Source organism: Triticum aestivum, chromosome 5A (assembly GCF_018294505.1).
Source record: "Triticum aestivum cultivar Chinese Spring chromosome 5A, IWGSC CS RefSeq v2.1, whole genome shotgun sequence".
NCBI lineage: Eukaryota > Viridiplantae > Streptophyta > Magnoliopsida > Poales > Poaceae > Triticum > Triticum aestivum.
In genome coordinates, this window is record NC_057806.1 from 500,338,776 (window position 1) to 500,357,796 (window position 19,021).

Genomic DNA, 19,021 nt, shown 5'->3' on the forward strand with positions numbered 1-19,021 from the left:
AGCATTGTTCTATTCATTCCCTAAAAAACATTGTTCTATTCATGCCTCGCAGAGAATGTGCCATGTGCGGCGAAACACCCGAAGCAAAAGATGAAACATAGGAGCAAAAGAAGAAGGAAGATTATCACCCCAAATGATCTAATTCACCGCGGAGTCGTAACTCCTTCATTGCCTCCATGACCTCCATCTCCTTGCACGTCTCCTCCACCATCTTCATCATTGTGTCCATGGCGCGGCATTTCTCGACGCGAGCCTTCATCATCTGTTCCACGGCCATATTACGTACCTTGACAGCAGCCGGGTGCTCGATGCGGAGCTTCGCCAACTCTTCCTTCTGTTCCATGGAGAGGGCCTGCAGCACCTTCGTCGAGGAACTACTATTCTCATGCAGCTTCTTCCAGCCGGCGTTCTTCTCCTTCAACAGGTCGATCTCGTGGCAGAGCTTCGCATTGTCCTCCCGAAGTCGCAGGATTTAGCCGGTCGCCTTCTTCTCCGAGGCAATGCTCTTCTTCAGCAGCATCACCAAGCCGACGGTCAACTCCCCCTGCTGATTGAGCTCAGCGGGCATGTCGTCGAGGCTCTCCTTCAACAACTCCATCAAGCCTTGGATGAACTCCTTCTGCTTATTGAGCTGATCGGGCATGCCGTCAAGGGATAACGACTCCAGCTCCGCCGGCTCAGCATGTTCGCCTCGGCGGCTAGGATGCTCCTGGGAGCCATCGCCTGCCCGTGAGAGATCTTTCGAGGTCTCTGCGTGGCGGCGAGCCCTCTTTTTTTTCCGCAGCCTTGGTTGCCGCTCCCTTGTTACGAGTAGTTCTCGACCTAGAGCTCTGCTCACCAGCCATGGCAACGACGGACGAAGAAGAAGCACTTATGAGGAGGAAAGGTATAGTGATTTTTAGTTCGGTAGTTCCCCTTTTTATAACCTAAGTACTAGCACTAGTACTAATACCTGCATAGTGGGAACACGTTCAGGTTTGGTACGTACTACTAGTAGGTGTGAGCAGGCTTTCGAATGTGATGGGAACAAGGTAAATATTAATTGATGGTTTTGGTTTCGAGGCCCGAAACAGCTCCCGATGAGTTTAGCGGAACATAAATTTCAAGTACTACACTGCTCAAATGCGTAAATATTATGTTATTGTCAAAAATTGGCACAAAATACGAAGGAGACCAATGGAAGTACTACTAGCAACCCATGATTTAACTACTCGCATGCGCACAGTGGAGTAATAATGTCTTTCTTCCGCCCTCACGTCCACTCAATTTGCATGCGCTGTATTAATTGACCATGAATGAAGTGAACGACTTTACACGCGTCAAATTATCACATGGGGTGGATCTTGGTACAAAATTGCGTCCGCCCGTGTACCCGCGTGTGCGTGTGAGGAATGAGTGTGTGCATGGCGTGCGTGCACATCTTCGCTTCATGCATGTACCGCCAGTATGGCTCAGGGAGGACGAGTACATTCTTCTGGAACCAGCAGCACGTCACTGTGATCAATCCACGCAAGGAGGTCGCGACAACGCCTACACATGTGCCACGTGGCTTCATGAACTGTAATAGAGACAATGTGTAGCGTGCCATTGGTATTCTAATTTATGTGTTTTGCACATACTCGAAGTACTAGTAAGGTACACGTGCATTGCACGCACCAGATTTTGCAACCAAATTATGAATAAATACCACACTATAGCATGTAAGCTCTGAGTCATATATGCCTGATGTAGCCCTTTGTTTAATTCTTATAGTTCATCTCATTCAAAATCAATTAGTTTTTATAAAAAATCTAAGAACGCGGGAATAGGAAAAACATGGGATTATAGTGGAATGTCGTCTTGAATCCTACAGGATTGTACGAGTGTTTGATTGTGCATAGAAAAAATGCAGAATTCTTTCAAAGAGGTTTGAGTGGATGGGATGTTTCCTATGAAATCTAGTGCAAATGAATCATATGGAAAAACTATGAAGGAATGCACAAGTGCGAGATCGATATGTAAGAGAGGGGGCGAACACGTGCTCTGATGCGCGCAGTGGCGGAGCCATGAAAAATAAATGAGCTAGGGGGCCAGGCATTGCTAATCCTTTACGAGGAGGGTCAATTCATGAACTTAAACCATTTTTAGCAGCAATTGTCTAATGATCACATTCATATTAGCCTTGATATATAGTGATGTTAGGGGGGGAGGGGGCAGGGCCCTTACTGCCCCTGTCTTCGCCATTGTGCACGCGTATGAGAGATGAAGCGGAAGACATGGATGATGTGAGGGGGACGTTGGATACATAATTAATGTGGGTGTATTAGCTATATATGTTAATCCTATATAGAGAGGTATAGATTGATCGATGTGGACATGGGAAAGAGGGTGAGACCTCACTAGATATATCGATTGATCGGTTTGTGTGGAAAACTATGAAAGACCTAGCTATACACACACATACATAGAGGAACATCGATCGTTGTGCATGCACGCGTGAGAGATAAAGAATGCCCGATATGATGGAGAGGGGGATGTGTGTTGGTGTGTGCCTTCATGGGAGACCGACCTGAAGAAAAAGATTGCATGCGTGCGATGGATAATGCCGACTGGTAGTGTGTGTGCATGCATGCACGAGAGAAAGTTAGTGGTACAATTATAAAGAGAAGACTACTGTGTGGGTGTAAAAGAATAGCTGAACAGGTGAGGTCACAATCAGTGTAAAGTTGAATTCAAATATTTGAATAAGAGATCCTGAGGTTTGAAACCCATGCATGCATGAATATAATGGAGATCTGCGCGGTGTGGTTTGGAAACGAGCATGTTGTAATGTATACACATTGAACAAGGTCAGACTGATTTGAATTTGAGATATCGATGGCAGACATCATTTGGCCACGTCGCATCCGTGCATGGACACACTATTCTAATTGGAGATGATGGGTGACTTTTGCATCACATATCTATATCTATACCCCTATATACATTATATATTATATTTTTTTATATTGTGTGCGGGTAACTTTAACTTTGAAAGATGGTCGTTGGATGAGGCGAATTCGATGGTCCAAAGATGGCAAATTTGAGCACTACTGGCCGTTGGATATCATCTAGATTCCACCAGATTTTGCCACATGTATAATCTAGAAGACTCCATGGTTGAACTTAAGCATAATGCACAAACATCAAAACACAAGCACTTCTTATTTGTTCTAGAATCTTCCGTATCAGAATTGCCCAAATGTTTTTCTACATGATTTGCCATTATTTGTTTTTACTTTATGTCTTACGACGCACAATTCCATGAATCTTAAAATAGATTAGCTTTCTTATAAAAACTAGATGATTTTGAATGAAATGAACAATAAGAATTAAACGAACATCTACATCATGCATATATGACTCAAAGCTTGCATGCTATAATGTGGTATTTATTCATAATTTGATTGCCAAATCTCATGCGCGCAATGCACGTGTACCTTACTCTAGTCTAAATGGTGTTTGTGTGTGTGTTGTGCGTGTTGAGGTGCAAATTGTCTTTTTTGGGTACACGTTAAGCTTGTTCTTCCAAAATTTCAAGCCGCGCCTTGTTATGCCGAAAATTCAAGCTAGCTTCTCTGTCTATCGTGTTGCGAAACTCCCGCCTCTTCAACCCGCGCCTTGTTAGCCCGAAATATTTAAGATATATCTTTGTCTCATTGTGCTCCGACAACTCCCTCCATCTCAACCCGCGTCTTGCTATTCCGAAATTACAACACGCACGAAAGCTCCCACCTCCTATGAAATCCCGACACACAAAATGCCTGTGGTGCCCCTGAACTGAAAGAACCGCCTCAAATCGGTGGGGGTACTTTCTTAACTTACCCCACATTTCGGACAAGCGCATCTCTAAACCATGGTTCCCCACTGCCATCCCATCCGCCCAGCCATTCGTACACCGAGGCCGCGAAAACCCGCGACGAAACCCCACACCCTGCTCCGTCCGCCACCCAGCCGGAGCCTCTTCCCCGACGACGTCGTCCACAACAACACCTCGACGTCCCTCATCCACTGTACCAGATGAGGATCTGTTGTCGATCTCATCGTCCCGCCGGTTCAGCCACCCCGTCCTCCACCTCCAAGGAGCTGCCCTGACGTTCCCCTCGTCTTTCGCGCACCTCCATTCCGACACCGCCGTCTTCACCTGCACCACCGGAAGAGCATCATCATCACTGTTTCATCGGATGAAGCTGCGGCCTAATCGGCGGCACCAAAGAGGTTGTACACTAATCGCCGCATTTTCTTCTTGATTTGATCTCACGGTGCTGCCGGCGCTCGGTCTCGAGCCGACACGGTGCGGCTCCATCCACGGCGGTGTCGCCGGCCACTTCCTCCACAGCGTCGCTCCCTCGGCGGCGACGTCCACATCAATAGGACCTGCTGCTGCTTTAGCTCTCGCTCGCGCTGCTGCTCTGCTCTTGTTCTCGGTCCCCTGCCTGGTCTGCTCTTGCTATTGCTCTTGCTCGCGCTGCTCTCTCTCTTTCTCTCTCTCTTGCTCTTGCTTGCGATGCTGCTCCGATTTAGCTACACTTCACTCCGATGCCGCCGGGGTGAAGGAAGAACCAGCCGCAGCAGGGAGGGGGGCTCGCCTGAGAGGTACCCCAGCATCTATCTTAGGGTTCAGGATGGGGGTGGTGGTCGCCGGCGGTGGTGGGGCGTTGGCGAGGCGGTGGCATGGGGATCATCAGAGAAAAATCTCGGCATGGGGGGGCCTAGAGGGATGGCCGGGGCGGCGGCAAACCTGCGGTGGGGAGTGTTTTCGGGGCGGGCGGGGTGGCGCACCGCCAACCGCGGGTGGCGGGGGGCTGCTGTTTGGCCGGCTCAGGGGGGTGGAGGTTGAAGATGAACCGCAGGCCCTTGATTTCGTATCCAACGGCTGCAAAATCGACTAACCAGAGATGAAAAAGTTAGTCGACCGACGTGTAGCCTCACCTTGCTAGTGCGTTCAGTTTCGACAGCAAAATTCAGTTTCGACAGTTAAGTTCAGTTTTGACAGTTAAGTTCAGTTTCGACAGTTAAATTCAGTTTTGACAGTTAAGTTCAGAGATGAGCGACTGATGTATTTTACATCTAGCAATTTGTGGTTATGTATTTTACGTCATGTATTGGAGATGCTATTAGAATTCCACTCAGGTTAACATTGTTCGTTGTCTCTCTTGTCCTACTTCAGCCTCGGCGTCGTACAACTCACCGGAGCTGCTCCAACGACGAAAACCTCCATCACAGCGGAGCAGTACCTCGGGCTCCATCTCCAGATGCCTAAGATCTTCTTCCCCTCCTCCGACAGCCAAGTCAGCCAGAGCATCCTCACCGGCCAAACCCAATCACGCTGAGATCGACATGGCTTCGCCAAAGAGGTTGTACACTTGTTGCATCTCTTTTTTACTCTACATGTTATATATATTGTCCACTGAGCACTCGTAGTAATGGGAAATACGATTATTTTATCCTACTATATGACAAGCAGTGAGGTACCAGGCAACTTAGCTATCCGTGATGGACTCTCTTGAATGCCATCATTATTTATCTCTGCGCGTTTGAGCTGTGCATTTGTCGATGGGCCTGGGAGTTGAGCTAGTATGGCAGTGGCCTGGGTCCAAAGTAATAGAAGTAGCACAAAAACATTTTTTAGTGTAGGATTTTCCTTTCTCAAGTCTGCCTAATAGAATCGCCAGTGCTTGAAAGGAAAAGTGAATGAAAAACATCGGAATGGAAAGTTTCCTATGGTACTACTTTTCATGAATTTGGTGCGAAGGAATGGAGCAAAGGAAAACTATAGGATTTGTTTCTTTAGTGTCTCCTTGAAAGAAAAACCGTAGGAATTCTAATTTCCGCTTCTCCTCCTTTTCATATTCCTATTCATCAAGCACAAGACTAAGAGATAGTAGCATAATAGCATTATAACCATACATTTTCTTGTGGTTTGATTTAATCTCACCATGCTTTTTTGCATCCTGTGATCTTCCAATTGTTGTGAATCAAACACCCAGATTGGCAGAAATCCTGTGTTTTTAAATTCTCTGTTTTGCACGTGCATTCCTATCCTATTCCTGTCTATTTCCTATCCCTGCATTGTTAGAATCCTCAAATTCAAACAAGCCCTTACTCAATTACTTCTGTTACAGATATGTGTCAAAGAAAACCTTGTGTGGTTTGTCCTACTCCTGCGGCGCTGTGTTCCACCCCAGCTCAGCTGCTCCAACGACGGAAGGGTTCACCACAGCAGGGATCCGCTCTCCAGACTATCTTTCGCCGCCTCAGATCTTCTTCCCCACCGCCGGCAGCCACGGCAACTGCATTACCATCATCAACTAAGCAGATGACCTTGAGGACTACATGGGTCCGCAAGAGAGGTCGCACTCTTCCGTGTCTGCTTACGTTATGCGCCACTTAATATGATGACATGCTACATTATCATCGTGTTCACCTATTAGAGTCCGAGTCAGGTCCAAATTAATGCTGAAACTTGAGTTTTTAAATGGTTGTGGGGTACATATTGGGGCAGCAATCAGTACTATCTGTCTACTATCTGGTTAATCTCCGGTGTCTACTATGAGTTTCATGTTGGGTGCAAACAAACATTAAAGGAGCCATTATTTGTATTTTTTTAAACTAAAGCTATTATCTACCTGCTATCATTGGTTTTGGGTCTATCCATAGTTTGCTACCATCACTTTGGATTTGTGCATGCACTCCTTACATAATCTCACTATGTTTTATTCCTATGCATGCCAGTTATTGTACACAATGGAACTGATCACGTAGAGCAAAAGAGACGAGCCTTGCGTGGCAATAAAATTTCATGCATACATCGTTCCATGGTGGGCACAAAGGCAGCCCCCCTCCACCCATTTCGGATCGTAATCAAGAGGAAGATAACTGTTATGAGGGGGATTCAAAAGGAGAAGACCACTCCTATTTACCCCATGAGGTCTTCGCTCTAACTTGGCATGCTGATGTTGGTAATATCATGCATATGGTGCCTTGCATTGCTTACTGTATACATTAAAGATGTCATCTGCTTAGTTTAGACATGCTTTGTGTCAATGCCATCTGTTTAGTTTCTTTATCGTATATGTGAATCATGCAATGCCATCTTGTTTAGCCAGGCATCATATATGTGAATTTTGCAATGCCACCCTAGTTAGCCAGTCATCTTATATGTGAATTATATCATGCCATCATTTTTTTATTATGTGTTAAATTTGTCAACAATTTTAGTACATTCAATTACTCTTCCTGTGCATCAGCAATTTGGCACGGTCATGGAAAAATCTGGAGTGGAAACAAGGTCTTCAGAGCAGACAATGCTATCTGACGAAGCGCATGTCTTGCTGGTTACCGATAGCTCCTCAGAGGAGGATTCAGAGATAGATGACCAGTCATATTTCCCCCCCGAGGTGCATGCCCTAACTTGGCAGGGTTGTGTTGCTCATATCGTGAGTATGGTATCTTGCATTGCTATGTCATTTCCTTAGTTTAGACATGCTTTGTGTGAATGCCACCTGTTTAGTGTCTAATTACCATATATGTGAATTATGCAATGCCATCTTGTTGCAAGACATTATATATGTGAATTATGCAATGTTATCTTGTTGCAAGGCATTATGTATGTGAATTATGCAATGCCATGCTGTTTAGGCAAGCGTCATATATGTGAATTATATCATGCCGTCATTTTTTTGTATTTCTCATTGCTTTTGTCGACAATGTTTGTATATTCAACTGCTCTGCCTGTGCATCAGCCATTTGAATTGGTGATGGAGAAATCTAGAGTGAAAACAAGATCTTCAGAGCAGACAATGCTACCTACTGAAGCAGATATCTTGCTAGTTACAGATAGCTCTTCATAGGAGGATTCAGAGGCAGATGACCAGTCCTATTATCCCCCTGAGGTGTATGCTCAAACTTGGCAGGGTTATATTACTCATATAATGCATATGTTATATTGCAATGCTTAGTTTTTACATCATATACACAATATTGAATGCCATCTCCTTAGTTGACACATCATATATGCGATTGCCCTCTGCTCACTTCCTTAGTATATAAATAATATATTTGAATTATGTCATGCCAGGATGTTTACATAGACAGCATGTATCTGAATTATGGCATGCCAACCCATTTTCTAAAGACATAATATAGTTATATCATCTCATCCTGTTTACATAGTCATCATATTTAAATTATGTCATTCTATCCGTGAATTATATCATGCCATCATGTTTCAATCGACGGCATGTTTGTGATTTATGGCATGCCAATCACTTTAATAGACACATCGTATAGTTATATCATGTCATCCTGTTTACATAGTCATCATATTTTGAAGTATGTCATTCTATCCTGTTTAGTTAGCCATCATACATCTGAAATTGTGTCATGCTATCCTGTTTAATTAGCCATCATATATGTGAAATTATGTCCTGCTATTCTGTTTGCTTAGACAACATAAATGTGAATTATTTCATGCCCTGTTTTCTTCCCTACTATCCATTGCACCTGTCTATCTTACAATGTCTGTACATTCAATTACTTTTCTTGTTTATTAGCCATTTCAATTGGAGGGAGTGATGGCAGTATATGTGGGAGTAAAAACACGGTCTTCAGAAAAGATCATGCTACCTGTCGATGCAGATAGAACCACGGTTGTAGTTTCCCAAGAACCAACCCCACCACACATAACCCACACTCATGTAGATTGTACCCCTACCCAGTTGGACAGAGAACCACCTACACCCCTTCTAACCCCAACCCCAGCAGATAGACACCCAGTTCCCGTTGACACAGCACCGTCTCCACCACAGAGCACCCAAACACGAGCAGTTAGTAAGGCAAGTGCAGTGCCCAAATCACGAGGACCACCACTCCGAACCCGAAGTCAACGCTTAAAGCAGAAGAAGAATTGTTCTCAGGTCAGGTTCCGTAGCTATGGTTCATACTACTTTGCTGTTGCATCATTGTATTTACTGATACCAACTAATTTCAAATTTGATGGATGCAATTGAAACTCCAATGGCACAATAGTTATGTTTTAAACCTGTTTCTTCAACGTGTTTGGCTGTTTGCTGTTGTAACTTGCTCTATGTTGATTTCAGTTTCAATTAAATAAACAGTTATGTTCTCATGCCATGCACATTACAAGTGTTGTCATTGCTGTGTAGTTTCCCACACTTATATTCTGTCTATGCTGCTTTGTCTTAAATAGATATGATTCGAACTGTATCTATCTTGATTTGGCAACATAAACTAGAATGATATAGACCATACAGTGACCATACTACATAGATATATGTTTGTTTCATGCTGTTATCCTGTCCACCTTACTACTAAACTGGTTTACCAAAATGAGTTTCATATACTACATTGTAAACCCGAGATGTGTTTGTTTGTTTCTCTTTTAGAACGCGGATAAAATATTGGAGAAGAGTACCCTGTTATGCAATGGTAAAGGAAGTAATGATGATAAGGTTCAAGATAGTGAGACATCCCTGCTGGTCTCCAAGAAAGCTGATAAAAACTATATTGAAGACACTGAGACAGCCCCAAAGTCCTGTCTTGATGTAGTGTTCGAGTTACTGGCTACCACTGCTGGCACCAGCTCTTCGAACTCATTGCCTGAATCAGTTCGGGTTCTTGACTCTCAACTTCAAGTTGAACGACATCGATCAGATGTTATGCGACAGGAAGCCGAAGGACTGAGGAAGGCCCTGCAGAATTCAGATGCATACTTTCTGGTGCAACAACAAGCGCTAGAGGACTTAAGCGCCAAACAAGAGAAAGTTAATAAGCTTGCTAAGTATCTTGCCAGCATTATGGGTACCCAGGATATTGTTTCTTGAGCTCTTCTGAAGTGGTTTCAGTTCTGGACTTGTTTTGCTGCAGCATTTATATGCTGTTGTGTTCCTTATATTTGCACTGGTGGCGAACTTTGATGCCTAGTGGATGTAATATGTGTAATAGCCGTGATAGCCTAGTGTAAGTTGCTTGCTTATTTATTTCCTTGTTGTCTTGTTTATTTGTTTGCTTGTAGTCAGTGCAGTTCTTTTTCTGCGGTTTGCTAGTGGCTGCAATAATCTATTTTTTAAAACTAGGCCACAATAACCATGGGCTAATATTTACTATAGTGACACTGGGCCTCCTATGGGCCGTAGAAACAGTGGGCCTTCTACGGGCCGTATAAACAGTGGGCCTTCTATGGGCCATAGAAATAGCGGGCCTTCTACGGACCGTAGAAACAATGGGCCTTCTATGGGCCGTATCATCAATGGGCCTTCTACGGGTCGTATCATCAATGGGCCTTATACGGGCCGTATGATCGTGTAACATCCCAAATTTTCAATTTGGAATGTTATACATTAGATCATCATTGCATATCATAATTTATTTGCTTTTGGCTTTGATCCTAGAAATTTTACGCAACTCAAGGACCCACGGAGAGAGTTGGGGATTTCGTTATTTTCATATTTGAGTTTTCTCAAATTTTGAGAATAGGATCATTTGATTTTAATTATTTTATCATCAATTATTTCAATTACAAAAATATGAGAGAGGGAATAAAATCACTTTCCCAAAATAAAGAAATACTGAGGATTTAATAATAAAATCAAATAAGTTTTTATTTCGGAGTTTTTTGTTATTTTATTTGAATTTAGGAAAAATGTGCGTTTTAAAAATTGCATTTAGGCCCCAAATAAATGTTCACCTTGTGCGGCTTGATTTTAGAAGCCCGGGAAAATATATTTCGGGATTTTTGGAGTCCGTTTAGTATTTCTTTTATTTGTTTTTCTGCGCGGAATATTTAAAAAAAACGCAACCGACCTACGGGCCGTGCCCGACCTGGACACTAGGCCCGACCGGGCTTTATAAGCCGGGGAGCCCAGCCCGGAGCCTCCCCAAAACCCTAGCCCCAGCCCCGCCCTAGCGCCGCCGCCGCCAGGTTGCACCGCCGCCCCGCCGCCACCGACCGCCGCCGACCGCCAGAGCCCCCCCGCCGCCGCCGGATTTCTCGCCGGAGTTGCCGGGTAGTTTTTTTAGACGCCGTTTTTTTTCCGAAAAACCCTTCGGTTTTTCCGACGGTTTTTGTTCGTTTTTTAGTTTCGTTTTTTAAATAGATCGAGTTTTTCCGATTTATTTAAATAGCAAGCGTTCGTTCGTTCGTTCTAGCAAACGTTCGTCGTTTTTCTTTTCTCGGATTAAATCCGTGATTTTTCTGATCGCGATTTCTGATCCGATTTTCGTTAGTGTATAACTTTTTGCTCGTTTATCGGAATCAGGCGATTCAAGCGCCTGGAGTTTCGTCTCGAAACCCTCTATCCGTTTAAGCAACTTAAACAAGTTTTTGCCACTGTAAAAATTGCCCTAGATCCAGAATAGTAAACGAAGCCTGTTTCTTTTGCCGTTTGACTTTCGTTGCTTTGTTTGATTTGATTCTTTTTGCAAACCAGAGTTCCTAAGGTGAACTTTCTGGTTAGATCTCTTATTTGAGTTTTACCTGTGCATTAGATGAATACTTATTGTATGCTTGTTTGTTTGTCTGCGATAGAATACCCGGAGTGAGCCGCCTGTTACTTCGAATCTCTACGTTCCGCGGATCATCAGCAAGGTAAGTAACACTTTGATCATACCTCCTACTACCCAGTTTTATTGCATTAGATCAATCCTCAAACATTGCATGATTAGGATCTAATTAAATTGTGGGATGGGAAGTAGTTGAGGTAGTACCTATTACCTGTTATATTATCAAACCTTTGGGAGTTACTTCTACGTTTACCTATTATGCCATGCTATGCTAGTAGACGTGGATTGGGTGAGTGATATCCATGACATAAGTGAGTTTGTTAATTTAATGGTTTATCTAAGGTGGCAACTTAAACACACATCTGGGTGGATTGAGGTACTTGGGTATTCCAGGATTGCCTGTTTTTCTTTATGGACCGCCACCCAGGCCCAAAGGGATCATGAGATTTTCAAACTAGAAACTTCCGTGTGCAGCCACAAGCTATTATGGGCTCTAGCATAGTTGATTAAGTCGTGCAAACTCTTACAGGGTAGACTAGCAGATGTAGGGGAAAGCAGGTGTAACGGTCCATCCATCGCAAGGTGCTAGCGCTTCTGAAAGACTATGTCTCGGTCATCCATCTTCTCAAACACCATGTAGTGCGAGAAACCAAACAGAGGCGATCGAGTCTTGTGGGGAAAAGTGCGCAAACCTCTGCAGAGTGTATAAACTAATCATGGTTAGCCGTGTCCCCGGTTATGGACATCTTGAGTATCTAGTACTTGGATTATCATGTGAATCTCAACATGTTACCCTAAGAATTAATTTTGTTGGGTTTTGTTTAATGATGATACTTAATTGGGATTGAGAATGCTGTCAACCATTCTCAATGTTTAACAACTACCATGATAGTTAAATAAAAATTTATTCCTTTGTAGTAGGGAAAAATTGGCTTTACGCAAAACTGTAACCATAGAGCTTTCCACCAGCCAAATATGCATGTAGAATAGCTGTTTCATTCCATTACTCTCTATATGTTACCTTGCCAGCATATTCCATGTGCTGACCCATTTCGGGCTGCAACGTTAATGTTGCAGACTTTTCAGACGACGATTAAGGAGTTTTTAGGTCGTGGTTCTATACTCAGTAATGCCGTTGGAGTTGATGGACTCACTTATCTTCTAAGCCTTCCGCTGTTATCGTTATTAGATGGCCTTAAGCCATATTTATTGTAATAAGTTCTCTATTGAGACACTCGATGTAATAAGTGTGTGATTGCTGCTCTGTTATAAATCCTTCAAGTACTGTGTGGTGTCAGCATTACTGATCCAGGGATGACACCTGAGCACAGAGATTGGACCGCCTGAGGTCTCATCGCTACAGAGATGGTATCAGAGCACACGCTGACTGTAGGACACGACCACTAAGCTAAAGACCTAGATCACTATTCACTCTCTTCTCTTTTGACCTCTCATCTTTTCTACTCTTTAGGATGGCGGATGCAAGGAACAAGTTCACGCAACTGGATGAAGATACACCCTTTGGACGCCACTTGAAGGAAGTCACTAGATACCTGAACATAGGAGTACCAAGCTTCACCGGAACCTACAACGCCACTTTACCTGAAGAAGAGCGCTGGATGATTCAAGTTCAAGTTCCAGGAAGGACGTTCATGCCAGTCACTGAGCCCGTAGAGTTTTCTTTTGATGCACCAACTTGGAGTCTAGGAAAGAGCATGGCAGCTCACATCGCCATGGGACGCATTGGAGAAGTCTACCGCAATGATCTCAAGGATACTATCTACCAGATTTGTGGGCGCCGATATGAGCACTGGGAGATGATCAGCACCAGAAAGGATAGATCAATTGCAGCTTTTATCCAGGAATTAAACCAGCATATTCGACGACAGTAGAACCAGATGTGCGCCGACATGATAGACCTGAAGAAGGCAAGGACTAGAATCAAGGAACTGGAGGAAGAACTCAAGGCTACACGTGAAGATTATGAAGAAGAAATTGAAGTATTGGTGGAGAAGAATGACGATCTGATCAAGAAGATCGGAATATTTATGGGAGGCCCTACACCAGTAGATGAAGACGAAGAACCCAAGGAGATTCGCCCAGAAGATTACATCATCATCGACGACACCGACTCGGATCCAGATGATAGCGATGATGACTATATTGATGAAGCCGGAGCAGATATCATGGAGTCTGCAACCGAAGAATATTTCTAGTAGACCACCTCATCAGTAGTAGTAGTCCACCATGTAAATACAGTAGTCCGAGCACTTTTGCGATAGTTAGATTGGGTGTATGCCCTTGTTTGATTGAATGAAGTGAATTGTTTGCTTTTGCCTCATGTGCATATGGGTAGTGTTTTCTCTTTAGACCCCCTCTATTCTTAAATCTCATCTTTTCTAAACCCTCAGATGCCTCCCAGACATGGCCCCGGATTTACCTTTCCACCGGAGCTCACCCAGTTGATCCAGCAGCAGAACACATTGATGTAGTTGCTAGTCCAGAATCAGAATCAGGGGAACAACAACAACCCACCACCCCCACCTGTGGATCACTTAGCCCGTTTTCTTAGGCTGAATCCCCCCGGTGTTTTCCAGTAGCACCGAGTCGATAGTAGCAGATGATTGGCTCCGCAAGACAGCTAGAGAGTTGACCACAGCAGGATGCACAGATGCGGAGAAGGTGAAGTTTGCCGCACATCAGCTTGAAGGACCCGTAGCATCATGGTGCGAGAATTTCACAGCCACTTTCCCTGTCGACACTGTCACATGGGACCAGTTTCAGCAGGCTTTTCGAACTGCCCATGTTTCAGCATGAGCTATGGCCATGAAGAAGCGTGAGTTTCACAACTTGCGCCAAGGAGGACGGACAATTGGCCAGTATGTGGAGGACTTTAGTAAATTAGCACGTTATGCCCCAAATGACGTTGCTATGGATGCAGCTAAGCAGGAGAAGTTTTTGGAAGGACCGAATGATGAGTTGAGCATGCAATTGATGATAGCAACCTTCAACAACTACCAGGAGTTGGTAGACCGTGCTATTATGATTGAAGGCAAGCAGCAACAAATTGAGAACCGCAAGAGGAAATATGGACAAGGGAAGTACAATTCTGGAGCTCAGCAGAAGCCACGTTTTACCCCTAGATCGGGAGGACATTTTCAGCATACCCATGGAGGAGGTAGCTCGCACAATCACAACGGCACCAAGAATGGTAATGGCAATGGAGGAAGCAACGGCCAGAACCGTACCAACCCATGAACCCCAGCCATGAAAGACCTGAGCCAAGTCACTTGCTTTAAGTGTCAGAAGACCAGACATTATGCCAATGAATGTCCTGAAGGCCAGAATGGCAATGGAAGCTCTGGGAAGAAGCCGAACCCTTTCAACAGGGGACAGGTGAACCACGTTAATGTGGAGGAGGTTGAAGAACAGCCAGATGCAGTAATCGGTAAGTTTTTGGTTAAGTCATTTACTGCACTCATTCTTTTTGATACTGGTGCATCGCATTCATACATATCAAGGGGATTTGTGGATAAGTATAACCTGCCCACTAAGGTTCTTAGAACACCTATGCTAGTAAGCTCACCAGGAGCGGAGTATATGGCCAGTCAAGGATGTTTTCAAGTGCCATTGAGTATAGGTAGGCATGTGTTTCCCTCGGATTTAATCATTTTGGAATCACAAGGATTGGATGTAATTCTGGGTATGGATTGGCTGTCGATGTATGGAGGAAACATCGATTGCGCCAGTAAGACAATTTTGCTTACCACCCCAGATGGGAGAAGGATCAAGTATGTATCCCGACATGTGCCAAAAGGGACTCAAGTAAATTGTTTAACAAGAGTTGTGCAGGAGGAAGTACCAGTGGTAAGGGATTTCCCTGAAGTATTTCCAGAAGGGTTGCCAGGCATGCCACCGGATAGAGATATTGAGTTTTTGATTGAGCTATTGCCAGGCACATGGCCAATATCAAAGAGACCATACAGGATGCCCGCAAAGGATTTGGTGGAGATTAAGAAGCAGATTAAGGAGTTACTGGATAAAGGTTACATTCGCCCAAGTTCGTCGCCTTGGGGATCACCAGTACTTCTAGTGGAGAAAAAGGATGGATCATTAAGGATGGTTGTTGACTATCGTGGGTTGAATGAAGTAACGATCAAGAACAAGTACCCACTACCAATGATCAATGATCTGTTTGATCGATTGCAAGGAGCTAAAGTGTTTTCCAAGATCGATCTGCGATTAGGATACCACCAGTTGAAGATTCGAGAACGTGATATACCTAAGACAGCTTTTACTACCAGGTATGGGCTGTACGAGTATACCGTTATGTCATTTGGTCTGACTAATGCACTTGCCTATTTTATGAACATGATGTACAAAGTGTTTATGGAGTTCTTGGATAAGTTCGTCATGGTGTTCATTGATAATATCCTGGTTTACTCGAAGAATGAAGAGGAGCATAAGGAACATTTGCGATTGGTACTTGGTAAGCTCAGAGAACATCAGTTGTATGCCAAGTTCAGCAAATGTGAGTTTTGGTTGAAGGAAGTAGGATCCCTCGGACACGTTATATCCGGAGAAGGTATATCAGTAGATCCCACTAAAGTTGATACCGTGACCAAGTGGGAAGCACCAACCACAGTTGGCGAGATCCAGAGTTTCCTTGGACTCGTAGGATACTACCGGAGATTTATTGAGAATTTCTCCAAGATTGCAAAACCTATGATGGAGTTGTTGAAGAAGGATACCAAGTTCATATGGACAGAGGAGTGTGAGGCTAGTTTTCAGGAGTTGAAGAAACGCTTGGTTACTTCACCAGTGTTGATTTTGCCAGACCAGACCAAGGATTATGAGGTGTATTGCGACGCTTCACGACGAGGACTTGGAGCAGTGCTTATGCAGGAAGGGAGAGTTGTTTCATATGCCTCAAGACAGCTTAAGCCTCATGAATTGAATTATGCTACGCATGATTTGGAGTTAGCAGCCGTAGTGCATGCATTGAAAACATGGAGACATTTCCTCATTGGAAATCATTGTGAGGTGTACACGGATCACAAGGTTTTGAAATACATTTTCACGCAGAAGGAGTTAAACCACAGACAAAGGAGATGGTTGGAGCTCATCAAGGATTATGATATGAGATTGCATTACCATCCCGGAAAGGCTAATGTAGTAGCTGACGCATTAAGCCGTAAGAGCCACGTCAACACCCTAATGACGGGAGAATTACCAAGGGAGTTAGCCAAAAATCTTCGTGAGCTATGTTTGGAAATAGTTCCGAGAGGCTATGTAGCAGCATTGGAGATTCAGTCAACTTTGATGGATAGAATCAGAGAAGCCCAGAAGACTGACAAGGAGATTGCCTCTATAAAGGAGAAAATGAGCGAAGGAAAGGCTAAAGGATTTCGTGAGGATGAGCATGACACCCTATGGTTTGAAGACTGTGTTTATGTACCCAATGAACCGGAGGTCAGGAAGTTGATTCTGCAAGAGGCACACGATTCACCATATTCGATTCACCCAGGAAATACCAAGATGTATTTGGATTTGAAGGATATTTTCTGGTGGACCGGAATGAATAAAGACATTGCGGAGTATGTAGCAGTTTGTGATGTATGTCCGAGAGTAAAGGCAGAGCATCAGAAGCCAGCAGGATTGCTACATCCATTGCCGATACCCGAATGGAAGTGGGATAAGTTAGGCATGGATTTTAGCATGGGATTACCCAGGACTCGTTCAGGCTATGACTCGATTTGGGTTGTAGCTGATCGGTTGACGAAAGTAGCTCATTTCATCCCGGTAAAGACCACTTACACCAGTGCTAAGTTGGCAAAGATATACATGACCAGGATTGTATGCTTACATGGAGTTCCGAGGAGTATAGTATCAGATAGAGGAACCCAGTTTACCTCAAAGTTCTGGAATCAGTTGCACGAAACTTTGGGTACCAGGCTAGAGTTCAGCACAGCTTTTCATCCATAGACAGATGGACAGACCGAGATAGTCAATCAGATTTTGGAGGACATGCTGAGAGCTTGTGCGCTAGATTATGGATCTAGTTGGGACGAGAATTTGCCGTATGCAGAGTTCTCTTAACACAACAGCTATCAATCCAGTTTGAAGATGGCCCCTTTCGAAGCCTTGTACGGAAGGAGGTGCAGGACACCGTTGTCGTGGGATGAAGTTGGAGACCGCCAGTTGTTTGGACCTGATTTGATTAAGGAGTCTGAACAGAAGGTGAAATTGATTCGCGATAGGCTCAAGGTAGCTCAATCCAGGCAGAAGAGTTATGCAGATTCTAAACGCAAGGAGACAGTTTACGAAGTTGGAGACAGAGTTTATCTTCGAGTATCCCCACTTCGGGGAATAAAGTGCTTTGGTGTTAAGGGAAAATTAGCACCACGATATGCAGGACCATACCGAGTATTGGAACGTATGGGAGAAGTGGCCTACAAGTTGGAATTGCCCGAAGGATTGTCAGGAGTTCATGATGTGTTCCACGTTTCTCAGTTGAAGAAGTGCCACGCGGAGATGGCTGACATACCCTTGAGAGACACAGTACCACTGGAAGCAATTCAGTTGGACAGTGATTTGACCTATGAGGAGAAACCAGTTAAGATTCTCGAGTTTGCCAGCCGAGTCACCCGCAACAAAGTTATCAAGTTTTGTAAGGTTCAGTGGAGCCACCACACGGAGGATGAAGCCACCTGAGAGCGAGAGGAAGATCTGCTCAAGGACCACCCTCACCTATTTTCTAGCCAACCTGAATCTCGAGGGCGAGATTCATCTTAAGGGAGGTAGGTTTGCAACATCCCAAATTTTCAATTTGGAATGTTATACATTAGATCATCATTGCGTATCATAATTTATTTGCTTTTGGCTTTGATCCTAGAAATTTTACGCAACTCAAGGACCCACGGAGAGAGTTGGGGATTTCGTTATTTTCATATTTGAGTTTTCTCAACTTTTGAGAATAGGATCATTTGATTTTAATTATTTTATCATCAATTATTTCTATTACAAAAATATGAGAGAGGGAATAAAATGACTTTCCCAAAATAAAGAAATATTGAGGATTTAATAATAAAATCAAATATGTTTTTATTTCGGAGTTTTTCGTTATTTTATTTGAATTTAGGAAAAATGTGCGTTTTTCAAAATTGCATTTAGGCCCCAAATAAATGTTCACCTTGTGCGGCTTGATTTTAGAAGTCGGGAAAATTTATTTCAGGATTTTTGGAGTCCGTTTAGTATTTCTTTTATTTGTTTTTCTGTGCGGAATATTAAAAAAAAACGCAACCGACCTACGAGCCGTGTCCGACCTGGACACTAGGCCCGACCGGGCTTTATAAGCCGGGGAGCACAGCCCAGAGCCTCCCCAAAACCCTAGCCCCAACCCCACCCTAGCGCCGCCGCCGCCGCCACGCTGCGCCGCCGCCGCCGCCCCGCCGCCATCGCGCCACCGCCGACCGCCTCC